Source organism: Staurois parvus, unplaced genomic scaffold, assembly GCF_062004578.1.
Source record: "Staurois parvus isolate SC_StPar_1 unplaced genomic scaffold, SC_StPar_1.0 ptg000309l, whole genome shotgun sequence".
In the NCBI taxonomy this organism is placed as follows: domain Eukaryota; kingdom Metazoa; phylum Chordata; class Amphibia; order Anura; family Ranidae; genus Staurois; species Staurois parvus.
The window spans coordinates 744,574-763,837 of NW_028318105.1; the positions used below are offsets into that span (position 1 = coordinate 744,574).

The following is a 19,264-nucleotide window of genomic DNA, read 5'->3' on the forward strand; positions in this document are numbered from 1 at the left end:
TTTGGGGCGCAGCACCTTCTGGATACAAAAGGGCCCTGATGTTCTCCAACTGGAAATTTAGGTATGATCCACTATGTCCAGTTGCTTTATAGAGAACAAAAGCGTTATATACAGCCAATTGAAATAAATAAACTGACACTTATGTACCAGCGTTTGGATTTTTGGGAAACTAAGTATGGCTGCATCATCTGGTCATTGAAGTCCACCCCTCCCATGTTAAGGTTATAATCGTGGACACAGAGGGGCTTCTCAACAACACCAGCTGCCGTGGTAATTTGGACGGTCGTATCTGCGTGAATGGAAGACAGGAGGTAAACATACCGTTTGTCCTTCCACTTCACTGCAAGCAATTCTTCAGTTCTCAAGCAGGCTTTTTCCCCCTTTAAAGACGGGTATTTACAAGCCGTTGGGGGAAGCCTCGGCGATTAGATCGCACAGTGCCACATGCGCAAATTCCCAAATTGAACAAATGTCTAAATAGTGGCACGCTTGAATAAAAATTGTCCACGTATAAGTGGTACCCCATATGGAAATAGGATGACGCCAAGTCCCAAACTATCTTGCCACTGCTCCTCATGTAGTCTGGGCATCCGGGGGGCTCCAAGTGACTATCTTTTCCCTCGTAAATCCGAAACTTACATGTATAGCCTGTTGCCCTCTCACAGGTCTTATACATCTTGATCCCATATCTGGCACGCTTGCTGGGGAGATATTGTTTGATTATAAGGCGGCCAGAATATTGAATGAGGGACTCATCGATGCAGATGTTTTTCTGGGGAGTATACACATCTGCAAATTTTTGGTTAAAGTGATTTACGAGGGGCCGAATTTTGTGGAGCCGATCAAATTCAGGGTCACCCCGAGGACGACTGAGTGAGTTGTCGTAGAAGTGCATAAAACGCCTTATCGTCTCATATCTATGCCTGGCCATGGCAGCAGAGAACACGGACATGTGAACAAGAGGGTCGGTGGACCAATACAACCGCAATTGATTTTTATCATTAATGCCCATGTTGAGGGTTAGGCCCAAAAAAACTTTAAATTCGGAAACCGTAATGGGTTTCCATGCGAATGGTCTGGCAAGGTTTGAATTTGGGTTGGCGGCGATATATTGTCGTGCATATAAATTGCTTTGATCCACAATCAATGCATAAAGATCTTCTGTGAAAAACAGCTCAAAAAAAATTAAGGGGAGTATTTAAATTTGCTGTTTCCACCTGAATTCCGGGTTGGGCAGTGAATGGGGGAAGTACAGGTGCTGCAGAATTTGTGGGCTGCCAATCGGGATTTGCAAGCACATCCGGAAGGACACTAGGGGCTCTACGGGCCTGTCTGCGAATTCTTGGTGGCCACCAAGACTTCGCAGACAGGCCCGTAGAGCCCCTGGTGTCCTTCCGGATGTGCTTGCAAATCCCGGCCGCGGGACACTACTTGTGCTCGCCACCGCACCAGCTTGTACTGCACTTATGGGACTCGCCACGTCACCAAGTGATACTGCAGTGCTGGTATGCATACGACCAGGATGTACTAGGCCGCTGGTGCTCGCCAGTTCACCAAAAGATACTGCGGCACTAGTACTGGCACTCTGCTGCATATGAGAGTCATCATGCATTTGTAGCACCTCAGCAACCTGTGAATGGGATCGGGTACGCCTGACCTTAGCAGGGACCACTTCCTCGTCATCTGAGCTGCCTGTCAGGGTGCCGCTGCTGTCTATAGGTTCGTATTCCGAGCCTGATTCTGCCAGTGAGTCTTCCCCTTCGCTCTCACTTGACATGCTCAGAATCCTATAGGCCTCTTCACTAGAGTACCTTTGCTTATACATTTTGGCCACTAAATTTACAGGTACCTAGTGCGACTCACGGGAAAAAGAGCGCCTGGCTGTCAGGGACTGCTTGAACCGCTACATAAAATTTACAGACAAGTGCTAACAGATATCAGGCCTGATTCTGTAAACACTGCGGTTTTGTGTGTAATATGTATCAAGTGACAGTTATCTACTGACACTGCACTTGCTGGGGGAGAAGGGGGGGGGGCGTAGGGGCTAAACGCAGGTGCTGGCAGGTGTTGGGGCTGATCCCGCTAACACTGCGTTTTTGGGGATACTATAGTAATGTGAATGCTGGTATAGCGCTGATCTGATCAAAGATATTGATCCAATCAGACACTATACTAGCAATGAAGGTTTAGCGTGCAAGTAAGCGTGTTCCTGGCAATCAAGGGGTCAAATGTGATTATTTGTGTACTAGCGGGCAAACTGGCGCTATCTGGGAGGGGCGCTAAAACTATCGGAAGTCACCAGTGACACTAATACAGTGATCAGTAAAAATCTGTTCACTGTAATCAATGACACTGGTGACAGGGCAGTGAAGGGGTTAACTGGGGAGGGGGGCGATCAAGGGGTTAAATGGGATTACTGATGTACTGGCGGGCAAACTGGCGCTATCTGGGAGGGGCGCTAACAATATTGGAAGTCGCCAGCGACACTGATACAGTGATCAGTAAAAATTGGTTCACTGATCAGCGACACTGGTGACAGGGCAGTGAAGGGGTCAACTCGGGGGGGGGGGCGATCAAGGGGTTAGACGGGATCACTGGTGTATTAGCGGGCAATCTGGCGCTATCTGGGAGGGGCGCTAACACTAACGTAAGTCGCCAGCGACACTGATACAGTGTTCAGTAAAAATCGCTTCACTGATCAGTGACACTGGTGACAGGGCAGTGAAGGGGTTAACTGGGGGGGGGGGGGGTGATCAGGGGGTTATATGTGTCCTAGGTGTGTTCTAACTGTCAGTGTAGTGCTTTACTCACATTTAAATGTCTCTTCTTCTCTGTCTGGAACGGAATGTGTCCAGGCAGAGAAGAATGACATCATATCCTGCCCTGTGTAAATGTCAACACAGGACAGGATAGGACAGGGACCGATCATCCGATTTCAGCCAGAAATCACTGGCTGAAATCTAATGATTGATCCCTCCTGGATCAAATCGTGTCGCCAGCGGGTCGGCGAGAGCGCTCGCATGCGCCCCCTACCCGCGAATGTGTCAGGAGCGCGGAGCACGTTTTAAAACGTGCTTTTGCGCTCCACTGCCGCCCTGCACACGTATATACACAGTGGTAGGGCGGCAAGCAGTTAAACAATGTAACTATTCTACATTGCAGATCAAACTCTGTCTCCTACAGTGGCTTAGTGGTTAGAACTCAGAACTTACAGCACTTGGGTCATGGGTTCTAATCCCAGTCATGGCTGCACCTGTCTGCATCCCAGTTTGCATGCTTTCTCTGCATGGGTGTGTTTCTGCCAACGCTCCAAAGACATGCTATTAGGTTAATTGGGCCTAATATATGTCTGAGTTTCTGGTCTTAGATTGTAAGCTCCTTGGCATTTGTGAATGCCCAAAATATGGAGATCAATTTCAAACGTTCTGTCAGTGCCAGGAATATTGAACAATCAATTAAGATTTTGGCTACTGACTAGAAAGTAGAAAGGGAATGAATCTTACCTGTGTCCTGTTCTTCTGACAAGTTTGAAAATTTCAATTTTCCTTCTGTTTATTTCATTAAAAATTTGTTTCTCTTCTCTAAGGCTACGTTCACACAAGCTTTGTCAGCAGGCGTCAGGCAGGCATTTGAGACGCGTTTTTTACGCTTCTCAAACGCCTATGAAACTTCTGCACATGGCAGCACACAGTGCTGTTCACACTGAACCGTTAGCATTGCATCACGGAAAAACTGGCGCCTCATGTCGAGTTAGAAGGAGTTGAAGCCTCCCATTCAAGTCTATGGTGCCGCTCCTCTAACACCTGGCAGACATTTGCGGTGTGGTTGCGAGGCGCTTTCGGAGCGTTAATACCATTTAACTTTATTACAGGCATTTGTGGTGCAGTTTTAATGCTTGGCAAATGCTTATTACATGCCTCAAAACCGCACATAGGGTGTTTGGGGAGCATTTGAGGAGCGTTAAAAACGCTCCCCAAACACCTGTCAAACGCTATAGGGCCATTTGGCAAGAGTTAGAAATAAAGTCAAGTGTAAACGATCCCTCAAACCTCTCTCCTTATACAACTTGACCCCCTCCCCCACACCCCCTGTCATCACCTGTTCCATCTGCAGATCTATGTATCACTGCGCCACTCTTTTTATTTAACTATTTATTTACTGATCAAGTTAATGTGTCTCATTTCCTATCACCTCCAGCTCAAATCTCGCATTATTATATGATTCCTGATTGTATCTCACCACTAGTCTGACTGAATTCACAATTCATGGTCAGTCCCGTTCCCTTACCTATAATAACCTTTAGGGCTAGTTCACACTACATGTGTTTCAGTTGCTTTTTTTGCATCCAAAACGCACAGAAAGAAGAAGGTTATATGGTTATCAGTGTCATAGTTCACATCAGCGCTTGCAGTTCCAGTGCGTTGCAGGTGCTGCCAAAAAAAGTCTAACACGCTGCATTGTTTATGCATAGAACTGTACTGGAATGTGGTAAAACGCCCTGGAACGCACTAAAACGCATATGTCCCTAATTAAATTTAAGAAAAAGAGAGGAGGAAAAAAAATTAACTGGAATGCATAAAAAAATGCACTGGAACATGGCAAAAACGCATCCAAAATGCACTGAAACACACACAGAAAAGCATCCAAAATGCAGTGGAACGTGTCAAAAACGCATCCAAAATGCTCTGAAACACGCTAAACATGCATCAAAAAAGTGCATGCAAAAACGCATCAGGAACACATCTAGACTTTGTTTCTATAGTGTGAACTGGCCCTTAGGACTTCACACCATTTGTGGTGCAGAACCGCATGCAAGAGCATGTTTTTTCCAGCACAGCGAAGAAATGCAATGCCCTCTGCAGATGTGCGCAGGTACCATGATGAAAACTTAATTGCACCTCCACACGTCTAGTAAACACAGACGCATTCACAGCCACCAAAACGCATGGCACCACACTACTGTGCGGTTAGGTGCAACACACTTTTAAAATAATATGCCTGCAGTATTTTTTGCATGTTCCCACACGTTAGGCAGCCCAGTGAAATTAATGAGCTGAGGAAAAAAAAGTAAAAAATGCCACATTCACACAGGTCCTCTGTCCTGTACAGCATGAATGAGGGGGTTGTTCATGTGGCTGGAGCCACCTGTTACACTATGGGGACACAGCAGCTGTATGAACACAGGTTTTAATCTGACAGGTGTGAAGGCGTGGGGAAGTGACCCTGAATGCTCACTGTCTGTGTTCAGGGCTGTACAGCTGCAACCATATGCTTGTCAAATTATGACCTGCAGTATTTCCATAGTGTAACATAGGTTGCCTGCAAACGGCGACAGCCACAAAAACAAACCACTGATTCACACTCTACAGGCCACAGCACCCACATGTGAATGAGCCCCAAGACCTCAATTACACACAGAGCTTTATTTATGTACAGTTTTATCATTTAGATTTCACAGGAATTCAGTTGGGATTGTGTCCATTAATTATGTTTTAGTGTATTTTTACCATAAAAATAAATTTGGATATTTTCTCTGGCGGGGGCTGTCAGGTAGGTTGTACAGGGCCCCGTGATATCTAACAGTGGCCCTGGGTATATGCTTGTGTCTGTGCCACCTGTAGAGTTAGGATGAACAATAACTTCTATGGAATACCTTGAACCTCTGCTATGTACCTCAATGGATCTAGGAATTGGACATGTTTTTATTGAAAATACAACAATTATTAGTAATGTTTCCCCTGCAAATGAGGATCAGCTCCTCAGTCGAGAACAGCGATCTCACCATGTCCAGATGTGGTCTGGAATTCCACAAAAAAACAATTCACAAAGCTAAAAAATAGACTTGCAAATTACACTAAACTCTCCTAACTACATTCCCATCCACTAACACTCCCCACTACCACTTCTGGGTGTGTGCAAATGTCCTTCCGCAAACGTCATGACGTATTTCCGGTATGACAGCTGCTCTAGCACCTCCTCCAACAGCCGTCTTGGCGTTTATTTGTGCACCATAGCAATTTTCCATGTGGCTCCATTGTGTATATGACATTTGCAAATATATGTTTGCAGCTCTACTGTGTATATGACATTGGTGAATGTATGTTTGCAGCTCTACTGTGTATATGACATTGGTGAATGTATGTTTGCAGCTCTACTGTGTATATGACATTGGTGAATATACTCTATGTTGGCAGGTAAAGGCCCAAAGTCAACATAAATTGGGGGCCTAATTTATTACTGTTAAGAGGACTGTAGAAAAAGAATAGCTAGCTGCACATTGAACACGACCTATTCATTGGTACATAACATGGTCTTGTGGTGCAATAGGGTACAATAGGCTTTTGGTTTGTTAGTTTGGGCATACTTGCATATTTGCACTCTAACAAGCTAGATTTGGGCATATTATGTAGCTCGCAAAATATAAGTGTTAGGGGTGCTAGTATATTGAACTTGAACATGAAATAACCCCCCAAAAATAAACATAGTCCAAACGTTTATTGATCAAATACATATTCCACATTTATTTGGACAGCAGCAACAAGTAGGTAGTCAATTTCTTGGTGGGGAAAAAAAAGCAGGATTGATGTTGCTAAAATAGAACGGTCCTGCTCATAAGAACTTACAGGTTACAGCAGGAAACAAACGGTTAATATCAATCAGCATGTCCCCCGACTTCACTGTAAGTCACATGATGTGACCGTAGTGTAAGTCGCACCACTTCAAAATCCGCTTTGATGTGACCGGGGTGGCCCCCAGTCACATCGGGTGCAATTTGGCCTACGATTTGCATGCTAGGCGACTTGCAAATCGTAGGCCAAGTCGCACCCTATTGTCCACTATAGGCTCCATTCACATCCAATCTGATTTTGAAATTGTGCAACTTCACTGTAAGTTGCTCAATTTCCAAATCGGATTAGATGTGACTGTGGTGTTAACCCCCGGTCACATCGGGTGCAATTTGGCATGCGATTTGAAAGTCGCAGGGCATGCAAATCGCATGCCAAGTCACATCCAGGGTGCACGATTTCAGGTGCGATTTGGGAATTGAAATTGTACCCGATATTGGATCTAATGAATGTGGATGTGAGTGTCTTAACGTAAGCAATTTTCTGCAGCACAATTTCAAAAGTAGTTCTTGTCTAACTTTTTCTGCATTTTGTAGAGATTTCACATATAGACTACAATAGAAATCGCAATGCAAAAGACAATTGAAAACGCAATAACTCATTGTTAAATCTACAGAAAACACGGTAAAATTGCCAACAAAAAAGCACAATTTTAAATCGCATCTAGTGTGAACCAGCAGGCAATTCAACAAAGGAAATAAATCTTTAAAGGCATGCGGTATCTGCATGCTCGGATAAGGGTCTGTTATGGATTTGGGGGGGGACTCCATGCCATTATTTTATTAATTTTTAAAAAAATCCTCTCTCTCTCTCTCTCTCAGCTCTTGGCTTGACAAACCTTCCCAAAAGGGAGCGGAGTGCAAATCAGCATTATAAAATCAATCATTAGTCCAGGCCCTTATCTCATCCTATCGTTTGACATTCACATAAGGTGCAGCTTTAAAGGTGTTTGAACAGACAAGGCCTCATTCTAATTCACATTCTAGGGATCATTTAGACAAAAAGCAAAGATGCTGCCCACCAGCACATCTATGTTAGGGTAGCCGCCCAGGGAGATCATGCAAATTCATTGCCATGGTTGGGATTCAAACCGACAACTCCAGCACTGTGAAGCAGCAGTGCTAACCACTAATCCACGGAGCTGTTGAACACTAATCCTGCCTGTATTTTTGTGGTGTGAATCAACCCTAAGTCCCTGGGCAAGGTCAGTGTAACTAGCCAGATGTCTCAAATATGACACAAATGTTGTGCTATGTTGCCAATTCAGATGAATGTTGGTTCTATGTATCCCAATACAAAGGACTGAAATACAAATACAGGTGTACCTCAGTTTACCAACGCCTCGGTTAACGTAATTTTCGGTTTACGAATGAAAATCCATTGAAAATAATGCCTCCGTTTACACAACTGTTAACCACTTCCCGACCGGCCGTTGTATATAAACGGCCAGACGGTGGTACTGCAGGGTCGAGTGGCCATTTATAAACGGTCACCCCACACTCTGCTTGTGCGCGCAGCACCACGATCCGGTGCCCGCTGTGTCCACCGGACACAGTGAAACACCGAACGTCAGACGGGACCTCTGTATGAGGTCCCGATCATGTGATCACTGATTGGTCAAGCAGTGATCACATGCAAAGTAGTAAACAATGATGTCACTTGTGACATCATTGCTTACTAAGTGTGAAATCTGTGAATGATCACAGAGGTCACATGGTACAAGGCTATTCACAACAGCCATGTGACAAGCTGTGACCAATCACAGCTCACTCACCAGTTCTCAATGGTTGCAAGAATGCAGATAGAGAGAAAGAGAAATGATTGCTTTTACATCCTATATGGGTGAAAAAGCAATCAGTGTAAAAAAAAAAAAAAAAAATCTTCATCACCCCCCACAAGTAGTACAGTGTCACCATGGTGACACTGTACTGCTAGGGTGACCGTATGTAAAAAAAATAAAAATAAAATATTAAAAAAAAATAAAAAATGTAAAAAAAAGTTTAAAAATTATAATTTTTGGTTATAAACTAATTTGGCTTATTTATTTTTTTTACTAAAAAGATAATGGAATATATTTTGGCCAATATTTATGATGAAATATTATTTATTTGCAAAATTTTATAAGAAAAACACTTTTTTAAAAAAACTTTTTGGACATCTTCATTTACATAGCAAAAAAAATTAAAATCCCAGCGGTGAATAAATACCACCAAAATAAAGTTTTATCTGTCTCAAAAAAAATGGTAAAAAATTCATATGGGTACAGTGTTGCAGGACTGCACAATTGTCATTCAAAGTGTGATAGCGCTGAAAGCTGAAAATTGCCCTGGTCAGGAAGGGGGTAAAAGTGTCCGGACTGGAAGTGGTTAATAATTGTTTTTGCAATACAAAGTGTATGTCGGTGCTGATTTTTAAATGCAAATGCAAGCCTTTTATTTTCTTCACTATAGTTCACAAGCTTATATATCACTTTCCCCGAAGTTACAGAAAACTTTGTATCTTTTAATAAACTAAAAGTAAATATTGTTTCCTTTTGTGATATAAACTACAGAAAACTTTCTCTTTTAGCTGGGGGAAGTGACAGCTGAATTCCTGAGCTATAGTGAAGAAAAAAAAAAAAAAAAAAGAATTACATTTAAAAACCGACACGTTAATAAATAATCTTTATGTATTCTAATTTGATTTCCTTAGTTTTATTGATTCTTTTTTCGTTTCTTATCCTTTATAATTATTTCTGTAATGATTTTACATATTTCGAAGGTCTAGATAATATATATTTTGACAGCTGAATCTAAAAATAGAGGTTCGCAATTAAAAAAATGTGAAAAAAAAAAATGGCGTGGGATCCCCCCTCCCATCCATACCAAGCCCTTCGGGTCTGGTATGAATCTTAAGGGGTAACTCCACGCCAAAAATTAAAAAAAAAAAAAAAAACACGGAGTAGGGTTCCCCCCAAGATCCATACCAGACCCTTATCCGAGCATGCAGCCTGGCAGGTCAGGAAAGGGGGGGGGGCGAGCGCCGCCCGCCCGAAACATACCAGGCCACATGCCCTCAAAATGGGGGGAGCTTTGGGGCAGGGGGGCCCCCCAAAGCACCTTGACCCCATGTTGATGGGGACAAGGGCCTCTACCCCACAACCCTGGCCGGTGGTTGTGGGGGTCTGCGGGCGGGGGGCTTATCAGAATCTGGAAGCCCCCTTTAACAAGGGGGCTCCCAGATCCCGCCCCCCCACGTGAATAAGTATGGGGTACATGGTACCGCTACTAATTCACAAAAAAACCCAAAGTGTAGTGTAAAAAAAAAAAACACAGGACACGGGGCTACCCGGGGACATCACGCATGTGATCCCACCCCATGTGACATCAATGTCACATTGGGCGGGGTCACTCGGATGATGTCCCCAAGTGGCCCCGCCCCTTACATATTTAAGAGTGGTCACCCATACTGACAGCAGAAGGCTGGCAGCCAGCGTCAGACACGGAACCTTTCTTTTTTCTTGGTCGCCGGCAGCGGGCTTCGTGATTGACGTTGGATCTACTTCGGGGGACATTCTTTGAGATTTTTGTTTTATTAATGGACTTGTTAAAGACTGTGTCCTGTGTTTTTTTACACTACACTTTTTTTTTGTGAATGAGTAGCGGTACCATGTACCCCATACTCATTCACATTGGGGGGGGGGGCGGGATCTGGTGGCTCCCTTGTTAAAGGGGGCTTCCAGATTCTGATAAGCCCCCTGCTCGCCGCAGACCCCCACAACCACTGGCCAGGGATGTGGGGAAGAGGCCCCTACCTCCCCCATGTTGAGGGCATGTGGCCTGGTATGGTTCAGGAGAGGGGCGCTCGCTCATCCACCCCCTTTCCTGACCTGCCGCGCTGCATGCTCGGATAAGGGTACGGTATGGATTTTGGGGGGACCCCACGCCGTTTTTTTTTTAAATTTTGACGTGGAGTTACTCCTTAATAACCATACCAGACCCGAAGGGCTTGGTATGGATGGAAGGGGGGACCCCACGCCATTTTTTTTCACGTTTTTTTAATTGCGAACCTTTATTTTTAGATTCAGCTGTCAAAAAATATATTATCTAGACCTTTGAAATATGTAAAATCATTACAGAAATAATTATAAAGGATAAGAAACGAAAACAGAATCAATAAAACTAAGGAAATCAAATTAGAATACATAAAGATATGCCTAGCTACAAATAGTGCTGTTTCTTAAAAACAGTAGACGCAATCTAGTGCCGTCTGTCAAAGGACTCCACACAGAGATTTACTACTAAACAGCGTCTAAAAAGAAAGCGCTCACGGCAGATGGCTAAAATGTGTTCTGCACATGTGTATTTATATCTGTCCATAGATGCTGGAAAAGCGTCTAGTTCTTCACTGTCATGACTTCCTTTAAAAAACAATTTTTTTACACATTTAAAAAATTTTTTTTAAATGTTTTTTTATTCAAGCGTGCCACTATTTAGACATTTGCACAATTGTGGAATTGGCGCATGTGGCACTGTGCGACCTAATCGCCGGGGTTTCCCCCAACGGCTTGTAAATACCCATCTTAGAAAGGGGGAAAAAGCCTGCTTGAGAAATAAGGAATTGCTCGCAGTGTAGTGAAGTGAAAGGACAAATGGGATATTTTCGTCCTGTCTTCCATTCATGCAGATGCGGCCATCCAAATTACCATGGCAGCTGGTGTTGAGAAGCCCCTCTGTGTCCACGATTATAACCTTAACATGGGAGGGGTGGACTTCAACGACCAGATGATGAAACCGTACTTAGTTTCCTGAAAAGCCAGATGCCGGTACAAAAAAAAGTGTCTGTTTATTTATTTCAATTGGCTCTATATAATGCTTTTGTGCTTTACAAAGCAACTGGACATAGTGGATCCTTCCTAAAATTCCAGGAAGCGATCATGACGGCCTTTTGTATCCAGAAAGTGCTGTGGCCCAAACCTGTAATCCAGAGGCAGTTAGCCGCCTGCATGAGAGGCATTTTCCTGATGCCATTCCTGGTACCCCAACCCAGAGGAACCCCCAAAAAATATGTTGTGTCTGTAGCAGATATGGAATTAGGCGTGGCAGTCTTTTTTTTCTTTTGTCCCTCCTGTCCTGGCCAACCTGGCCTCTGCATCAAGGACTGCTTCCGTCGCTACCATACACTAGTTGAATATTAGTATAAAGTACAACACGGCACAGTTCAGGGTACATAAATGCAAAGGGTCTCTAAAGATGTTAGGTAGTCAGAAAACTGGCTATCGCATTTGGAGAGACCCTACAATCTGTTTTAAAAAGTTAAAGTTTAAAAAAAAAAAAAAAAAGTGAAAAAAAAAGTACAAATTCCTCAAAAAATTTAAAATTTTAAAAACCAAAAATAGTTGTATTTTTTTTTGTTGTTACTGTTCTACTGTTACACTTTTACTGTTTTATTGTTACTGTTCTACTGTTACAATTTTACTGTTTTATTGTTACTGTTCTACTGTTACACTTTTACTGTTTTATTGTTACTGTTCTACTGTTAATCATTGCTGTTTTCTTTGCAGGAATGCTTTCAGCTGCAGCACCGACCTGTTTATTTTGACAGGAACAGGGTCTTGCTCTCAGAATATACATAAGAAGGAGTGTGCAGTGCTGTTGGATGGAAGAAGAAGAAGGAAGAGGAGGAAGAAGAAGAAGGAGAAGATATACAGTCAGGTCCAAAAATATTGGGACATCGACACAATTCTAACATTTTTGGCTATATACACCACCACAATGGATTTGAAATGAAACAAACAAGATGTGCTTTAACTGCAGACTGTCAGCTTTAATTTGAGGGTATTCACATCCAAATCAGGTGAACGGTGTAGGAATTACAACAGTTTGCATATGTGCCTCCCACTTGTTAAGGGACCAAAAGTAATGGGACAAAATAATAATCATAAATCAAACTTTCACTTTTTAATACTTGGTTGCAAATCCTTTGCAGTCAATTACAGCCTGAAGTCTGGAACGCATAGACATAACCAAACGCTGGGTTTCATTCCTGGGGATGCTCTGCCAGGCCTCTACTGCAACTGTCTTCAGTTCCTGCTTGTTCTTGGGGCATTTTCCCTTCAGTTTTGTCTTCAGCAAGTGAAATGCATGCTCAATCGGATTCAGGTCAGGTGATTGACTTGGCCATTGCATAACATTCCACTTCTTTCCCTTAAAAAAACTGTTTGGTTGCTTTTGCAGTATGCTTTGGGTCATTGTTCATCTGCACTGTGAAGTGGCGTCCAATGAGTTCTGAAGCATTTGGCTGAATATGAGCAGATAATATTGCCCGAAACACTTCAGAATTCATCCTGCTGCTTTTGTCAGCAGTCACATCATCAATAAATACAAGAGAACCAGTTCCATTGGCAGTCATACATGCCCACGCCATGACACTACCACCACCATGCTTCACTGATGAGGTGGTATGCTTAGGATCATGAGCAGTTCCTTTCCTTCTCCATACTCTTCTCTTTCCATCACTCTGGTACAAATTGATCTTGGTCTCATCTGTCCATAGGATGTTGTTCCAGAACTGTGAAGGCTTTTTTAGATGTCTTTTGGCAAACTCTATTCTGGCCTTCCTGTTTTTGAGGCTCACCAATGGTTTACATCTTGTGGTGAACCCTCTGTATTCACTCTGGTGAAGTCTTCTCTTGATTGTTGACTTTGACACACATACACTTACCTCCTGGAGAGTGTTCTTGATCTGGGCAACTGTTGTGAAGAGTGTTTTCTTCACCAGGGAAAGAATTCTTCGGTCATCCACCACAGTTGTTTTCCGTGGTCTTCCGGGTCTTTTGGTGTTGCTAAGCTCACCGATGCGTTCCTTCTTTTTAAGAATGTTCCAAACAGTTGTTTTGGCCACGCCTAATGTTTTTGCTATTTCTCTGATGGGTTTGTTTCGTTTTTTGGACCTAATTATGGCTTGCTTCACTGATAGTGACAGCTCTTTGGATCTCATCTTGAGAGTTGACAGCAACAGATTCCAAATGCAAATAGCACACTTGAAATGAACTCTGGACCTTTTATCTGCTCATTGTAATTGGGATAATGAGGGAATTTCACACACCTGGCCATGGAACAACTGAGAAGCCAATTGTCCCATTACTTTTGGTCCCTTAACAAGTGGGAGGCACATATGCAAACTGTTGTAATTCCTACACCGTTCACCTGATTTCAATGTAAATACCCTCAAATTAAAGCGGACAGTCTGCAGTTAAAGCACATCATTTCATTTCAAATCCATTGTGGTGGTGTATAGAGCCATAAATGTTAGAATTGTGTCGATGTCCCAATATTTATGGACCTGACTGTATGCCAAAGCATGGGGGCCTGGGGTGGATGGCCCCAATGCTTCGGCATATATATTTTATAATATTTGTTGGCACATTTCATGTGTGTTCACCATTAGAAGTGGGTGGATGCAGGGAGGTATATTCTAGTCGTGGGCATACCACACACTTTTTCTGGCAGAGATTTCTTCTTTTTTTCATTCAGTCCACAGGCTGCATTAAAAAAAAAAAAAGGAAGAACATAGTATATACTGTACACCCCCAACAACGGCCAGTGACGTACTGCTGCAGGCATTGTCCTGGTATTGTTTTTTTTCAGCCAGCGATGGGCTTTCATGTGAAAGCAATCCTAGTGGCTAATTAGCTGCAGGATTGCTTTTGCAAGCAGCGGGAGAGGATGCCCCCCTCCCTCCTCCGCTGCCTTCTTTGGCCTTCTTGGGCAGTCCCATGCAATTGGGGGAACCTGAGAATGCAGCCGGTGTTTCTGCCAGCTGAACATAGAGCTGATTGGAGACCAGAATGGTGCCAATCATCTCTATAGTCTAAGAAATCGGAAGCTATGAACATTTCATCACTTTAGTTTTGCAGGATATAAACAGCGCCATTTATAAATTGGGAAAGCATCTGATTACACCAATCTTGTTTTGATTAGATAATGTAAGGGCAGATGAGATATCTAGAGTCTGATAGACCCCAGATTTCTCAAAAAAGAATATATGACAATGCCCATTGAAGTTATAGGGGATATTTGAATTCCCTGTGATCGCATTAAAAGTGATCAAAAAAAAAAAAAAACAATGAAAAAAAGGGACAGTGTACAAATAATAAAAAAAATCAAAATAACCAAAAAAAAAAAAAGAAAAGTACCCTCACTCCCCACGTGCGTGCACTTGTGTGCGCAAGAGTTGACCCTGTCCCAGTATGTAAATAGCGGTTGCACCATGCATGTGAGGTATCGCCACGAACGCCAGATCAAGGGCAGTAATTATAGCACTGAACTTCCTCTGTAAATCTAAAATGGTAGCTTGTAAAGGCTTTTAAAGCTTTGCCTATGGATATTAAAAATGTATGCAGTTTGTTGCCATTGCACGGGGCATGTGCAGTTTTAAAGAATATCATGTTTGGCATCTCTTTACTTAGCATAGCATCATTTTTTTATGAGTTACCAAATAATTTACCAATATATTGTGTTTTTGTGCTTTAAAATTTAAAAAAAAAGTGTATTTTTTTCAAAAAAATTGAGTTTTAAAAATCGCTGCGTGAGTACTATGTGACATAAAAAAATTCAGCATCCACAATTTTATTCACTAGGGTGTCTGCTTTAAAATATATAATGTTTGAGGGTTCAAAGTAATTTACTAGCAAAAATACAGATTTTTTTCATGTGAACAAAAAGTGTCAGAAAAGGCTTGGTCTTCAGGTGGTTAGAAGAGTGAGTGATGTGTGGCATAAACTTCTAATGCTGAGCATAAAATGTCCCCACCCCCAAAATGACCCCTTTTTGGAAAGTAGACACCCCAAGCTATTTGCTGAGGCATGTTGAATCAATAGAATAATTAATTTTTCTTACCAAAAATGTTTGGAAAATGACAATTGTGTTTTTTTACACAAAATAATTGTCACTTAAATAATTTATTGTTCACACATGCCATGAGCATATGAGGAATTACTCCCCAAAATACATTCTGCTACTTCTCCTGAGTATGGGGATACCACAATTGAGAGACTTTTTGACAGTCTAGCCAAGTACAGGACCCCAAAATCCAATAAGCACCTCCAGGTTTTTAAAGCACTTTATTTCCTTATAACACTTCCTGACTACCTATCACAGTTTGAGGCCCTGAAATGCCAGGATAGCACCAAATCCCCCCAAATGACCCATTTTTAGAAAGTAGACACCCTAAGGAATTTGATAAGAAGCCTTGTGAGTATTTTGCAGATCTCATTTGTTGCCACAAGTTTTTGGAATATTAAGAAAGAAAAACAAAAACATTTTTCTTCTTTTTTTATATTCCGAAACCTTGTGAGAAAAAATTAGATCTGCAAAATACTCACCATGCCTCTTTTTAAATTCCTTGGGGTGTCTACTTTCCAAAAAGAGGTAACTTTGTGGGGGTTTGGTGCTATCCTGGCATTTCAGGGCCTCCAAAACTGATAGGTAGTGAGGAAGTGAAATGAGGAAGTTGCACACCTTCAGGCTTTCAAAGTGATCATTGGATTTCAGGCTCCTGTATGTGGCTAGGCTCCCAAAAAGCATCCCCATACTTGGTAGACATAGCAGAATGTATTTTGGGGTGTAAGTCCACATATACCCATGGCCACCATTTAAGTGACAACTTTGTGTTAAAAAAAAAATAAATGTATATATAGTGCACAGCATAAATGAGTACACCCCTTTTGAAAAGTAAGATTTTAATCAATATCTCAAAAGAACACAAGTACAGTTTCTACAATTTTGACAAAATGAGTTTTACAGAACATTTGTTTAGCGCATTACATGAAAGTTAATAACTTAGATTACAAAATCTTCAGTTTTACTCAAAACTACTTGATGCAAAAATGCATACACCCCAGAAGAAAAATGACTACTAGTATTTTTTATGACCTGCATGATTTCTAAGAACAGCACCAAGTCTTCTAGGCATGCCATGAACATGTTGGCGACATATTGCAACACCTATATTTTTCCATTCTCCAAGAATGACCTTTAGAGGCTGGATGTAGAGTGATGCGCAACTTGTCTCTTCAGAATTCCCCATAGGTGTACGATTGGGTTCAGACCAGGAGACATACTTGGCCACTGAATTACTTCCACCCTGTTCTTCAGAAATGCAACAGGTGCCTTAGATGTGTGTTTTGGATCATTGTCATGTTGGAAAAGTGCACGACGACCAAGGGCACCGGGTGATGGTAGCATTCTCTTTCAATATAGAGCAGTACATCTGTGAATTAGCATTCTCTTTCAATATAGAGCAGTACATCTGTGAATTCATGATACCATCAATGAAATGCCGATCCTCGACACCAGCAGGACTCATGCAGCCCCATCACCATTTTTCACTTTTAAACATCATGCATTTTTCTGTGTACTCCACACCTTTGCAACGCCATACTGTTTTGAAGCCAAAAACATTTATCTTGGTCTCATCAGAGTACAGAATCCCAGTAGTCTTATTTTTCAGCATGGGCTCTGGCAAATTCTATGTGGGCTTTTTGTGCATGGGCATTAGAAGAGCCTTCCTTTGTGGACGACACTAATGCATGTCATCTCTCTGCAGTGTACACTGTATTGTGTCACGCAAAACAATCACCCCAGTTTGGATTTCTATTTCTTTAGCCAACTGCAGTGAACTTACATGGCGATTTTTTTTTTTCAACCCTTTTCATTAGAAGACACTCCTGATGACGTGTTAACTGCTGTGGATGGCCTGGACGTCTCTGTGAGATGGTTGCAGTTCCATCTTTGGTAAATTTTTGTATCACTTTTGCTACAGTATTCTGACTGATAAGTAAAGCTTTGCTGATCCTTTTGTAGCCTTCACATTTTTGTAAAGAAATTATTTTCTCAGGCCTTTCTGACAGACATTTCTCGTCCATGTGGTGCCATTGCTGACAGCATGGAATGGGAAGGGGATTTCTTTGTTAAGTAATGCCATTTTATAATCAACTGTCTGCTGGACACCTGTTTAATGAATAATTAGACTCACCTATAGTTGAATTCTTAATTAAGATTTTGTTTTCTAAAATTTAGCTTTGCTCCTAAGACTTTCATGGGGGTGTATTCATTTTTGCAACATGGTCTTGAATGAATTTGCTAGGAATAATACAGTGCCTTGAAAAAGTATTCATACCCCTTGAAAATGTTCCACATTTTGCCAAGTTACAACCAAAAACGTAAAAGTATTTTATTGGGATTCTATGTGATAGACCAACACAAAATGGCACATAATTGTAAAGTGGAAGGAAAATTATATATGGTTTTCAAATTTTTTTTTACAAATAAATATCTGAAAAGTGTGGCGTGCATTTGTATTCAGTCCTCTTTACTCTGATAACCCTAACGGGAACCAATTGCCTTCAGAAGTCAGGTGATTAGTAACTAGAGTTCACCAGTATATAATTTAATCTCAGTATAAATACAGCTGTTCTATGAAGCCCTCAGGAGGTTTGTTAGAGAACATAAGAGAACAAACAGCATCATGAAGGCCAAGGAACACACCAGACAGGCCAGGGAAGAAGTTGTGAAGAAGTTTAAAGCAGGGATAGGTTATAAAAAAAAAAAGAAAGAAAATATCCCAAGCTTTGAACATCTCACAGAGAACTGTTCAATCCAATTATCTGGAAATGGAAAGAGTACAGCACAACTGCAAACCTACCAAGACATGGCCGTCCACCTAAACTGACAGGCCAGGCAAGGAGAGCATTAATCATGGAAGCAGCCAAGAGGCCCATGGTAACTCTGGAGAAGCTGCAGAGATCCACAGCTCAGGTGGGAGAATCTGTCCACAAAACTACTATTAGTTGTGCACTTCACAAATCTGGCCTTTATGGAAGAGTGGCAAGAAGAAAGCCATTGTTGAAAGAAAGCCAGAAGAAGTCCCGTTTGCAGTTTGCAAGAAGCCATCTGGGGGACACAGCAAACATGTGGAACAAGGTGCTCTTGTCAGATGATACCAAAATTGAACTTTTTGGCCTAAAAGCAAAACGCTATGTGTGGCGGAAAATTAAACCTGCACATCACCCTGAACACACCATCCCCACCGTGAAACATGGTGGTGGCAGCATCATGTTGTGGGGATGCTTTTCTTCAGCAGGGACAGGGAAGCTGATCAGAGTTGATGGGAAGATGGATAGAGCCAAAATACAGGGCAATCTTAGAAGAATACTGGCTAGAGTCTGAAAAAGACTTGAGACTGGAGCAGAGGTTCACCTTCCAGCAGGACAACGACCCTAAACATACAGCTAGAGATACAATGGAATGGTTTAGATCAAAACATATTTATGTGTTAGAATGGCCCAGAAAGTCCAGACCTAAATTCATTTGAGAATCTGTGGCAAGACTTAAAATTGTTGTTCACAGACGCTCTCCATCCAATCTGACAGAGCTTGAGCTATTTTGCAAAGAAGAATGGGCAAAAACTTCATTCTCTAGATGTGCAAAGCTGGTAGAGACATACAGCTGTAATTGCAGCAAAAGGTGGTTCTACAAAGTAGTGACTCAGGGGGGCTGAATACAAGTGCACGCCACACTTTTCACATATTTATTTGTAAAAAAAAATTTAAAACCATTTATCATTTTCCTTCCACTTCACAATTATGTGCCACTTTT

General features: G+C 42.0%; 1 protein-coding gene across 2 annotated transcripts in view; it reads right to left on the minus strand.

Moving 5' to 3' along the window:
- The window catches only part of TFPT (TCF3 fusion partner), a 152,193-nt gene that overhangs the window by 50,919 nt on the left and 82,010 nt on the right, over positions 1–19,264 (minus strand). The gene's annotated exons all lie outside the window — the stretch shown is intronic.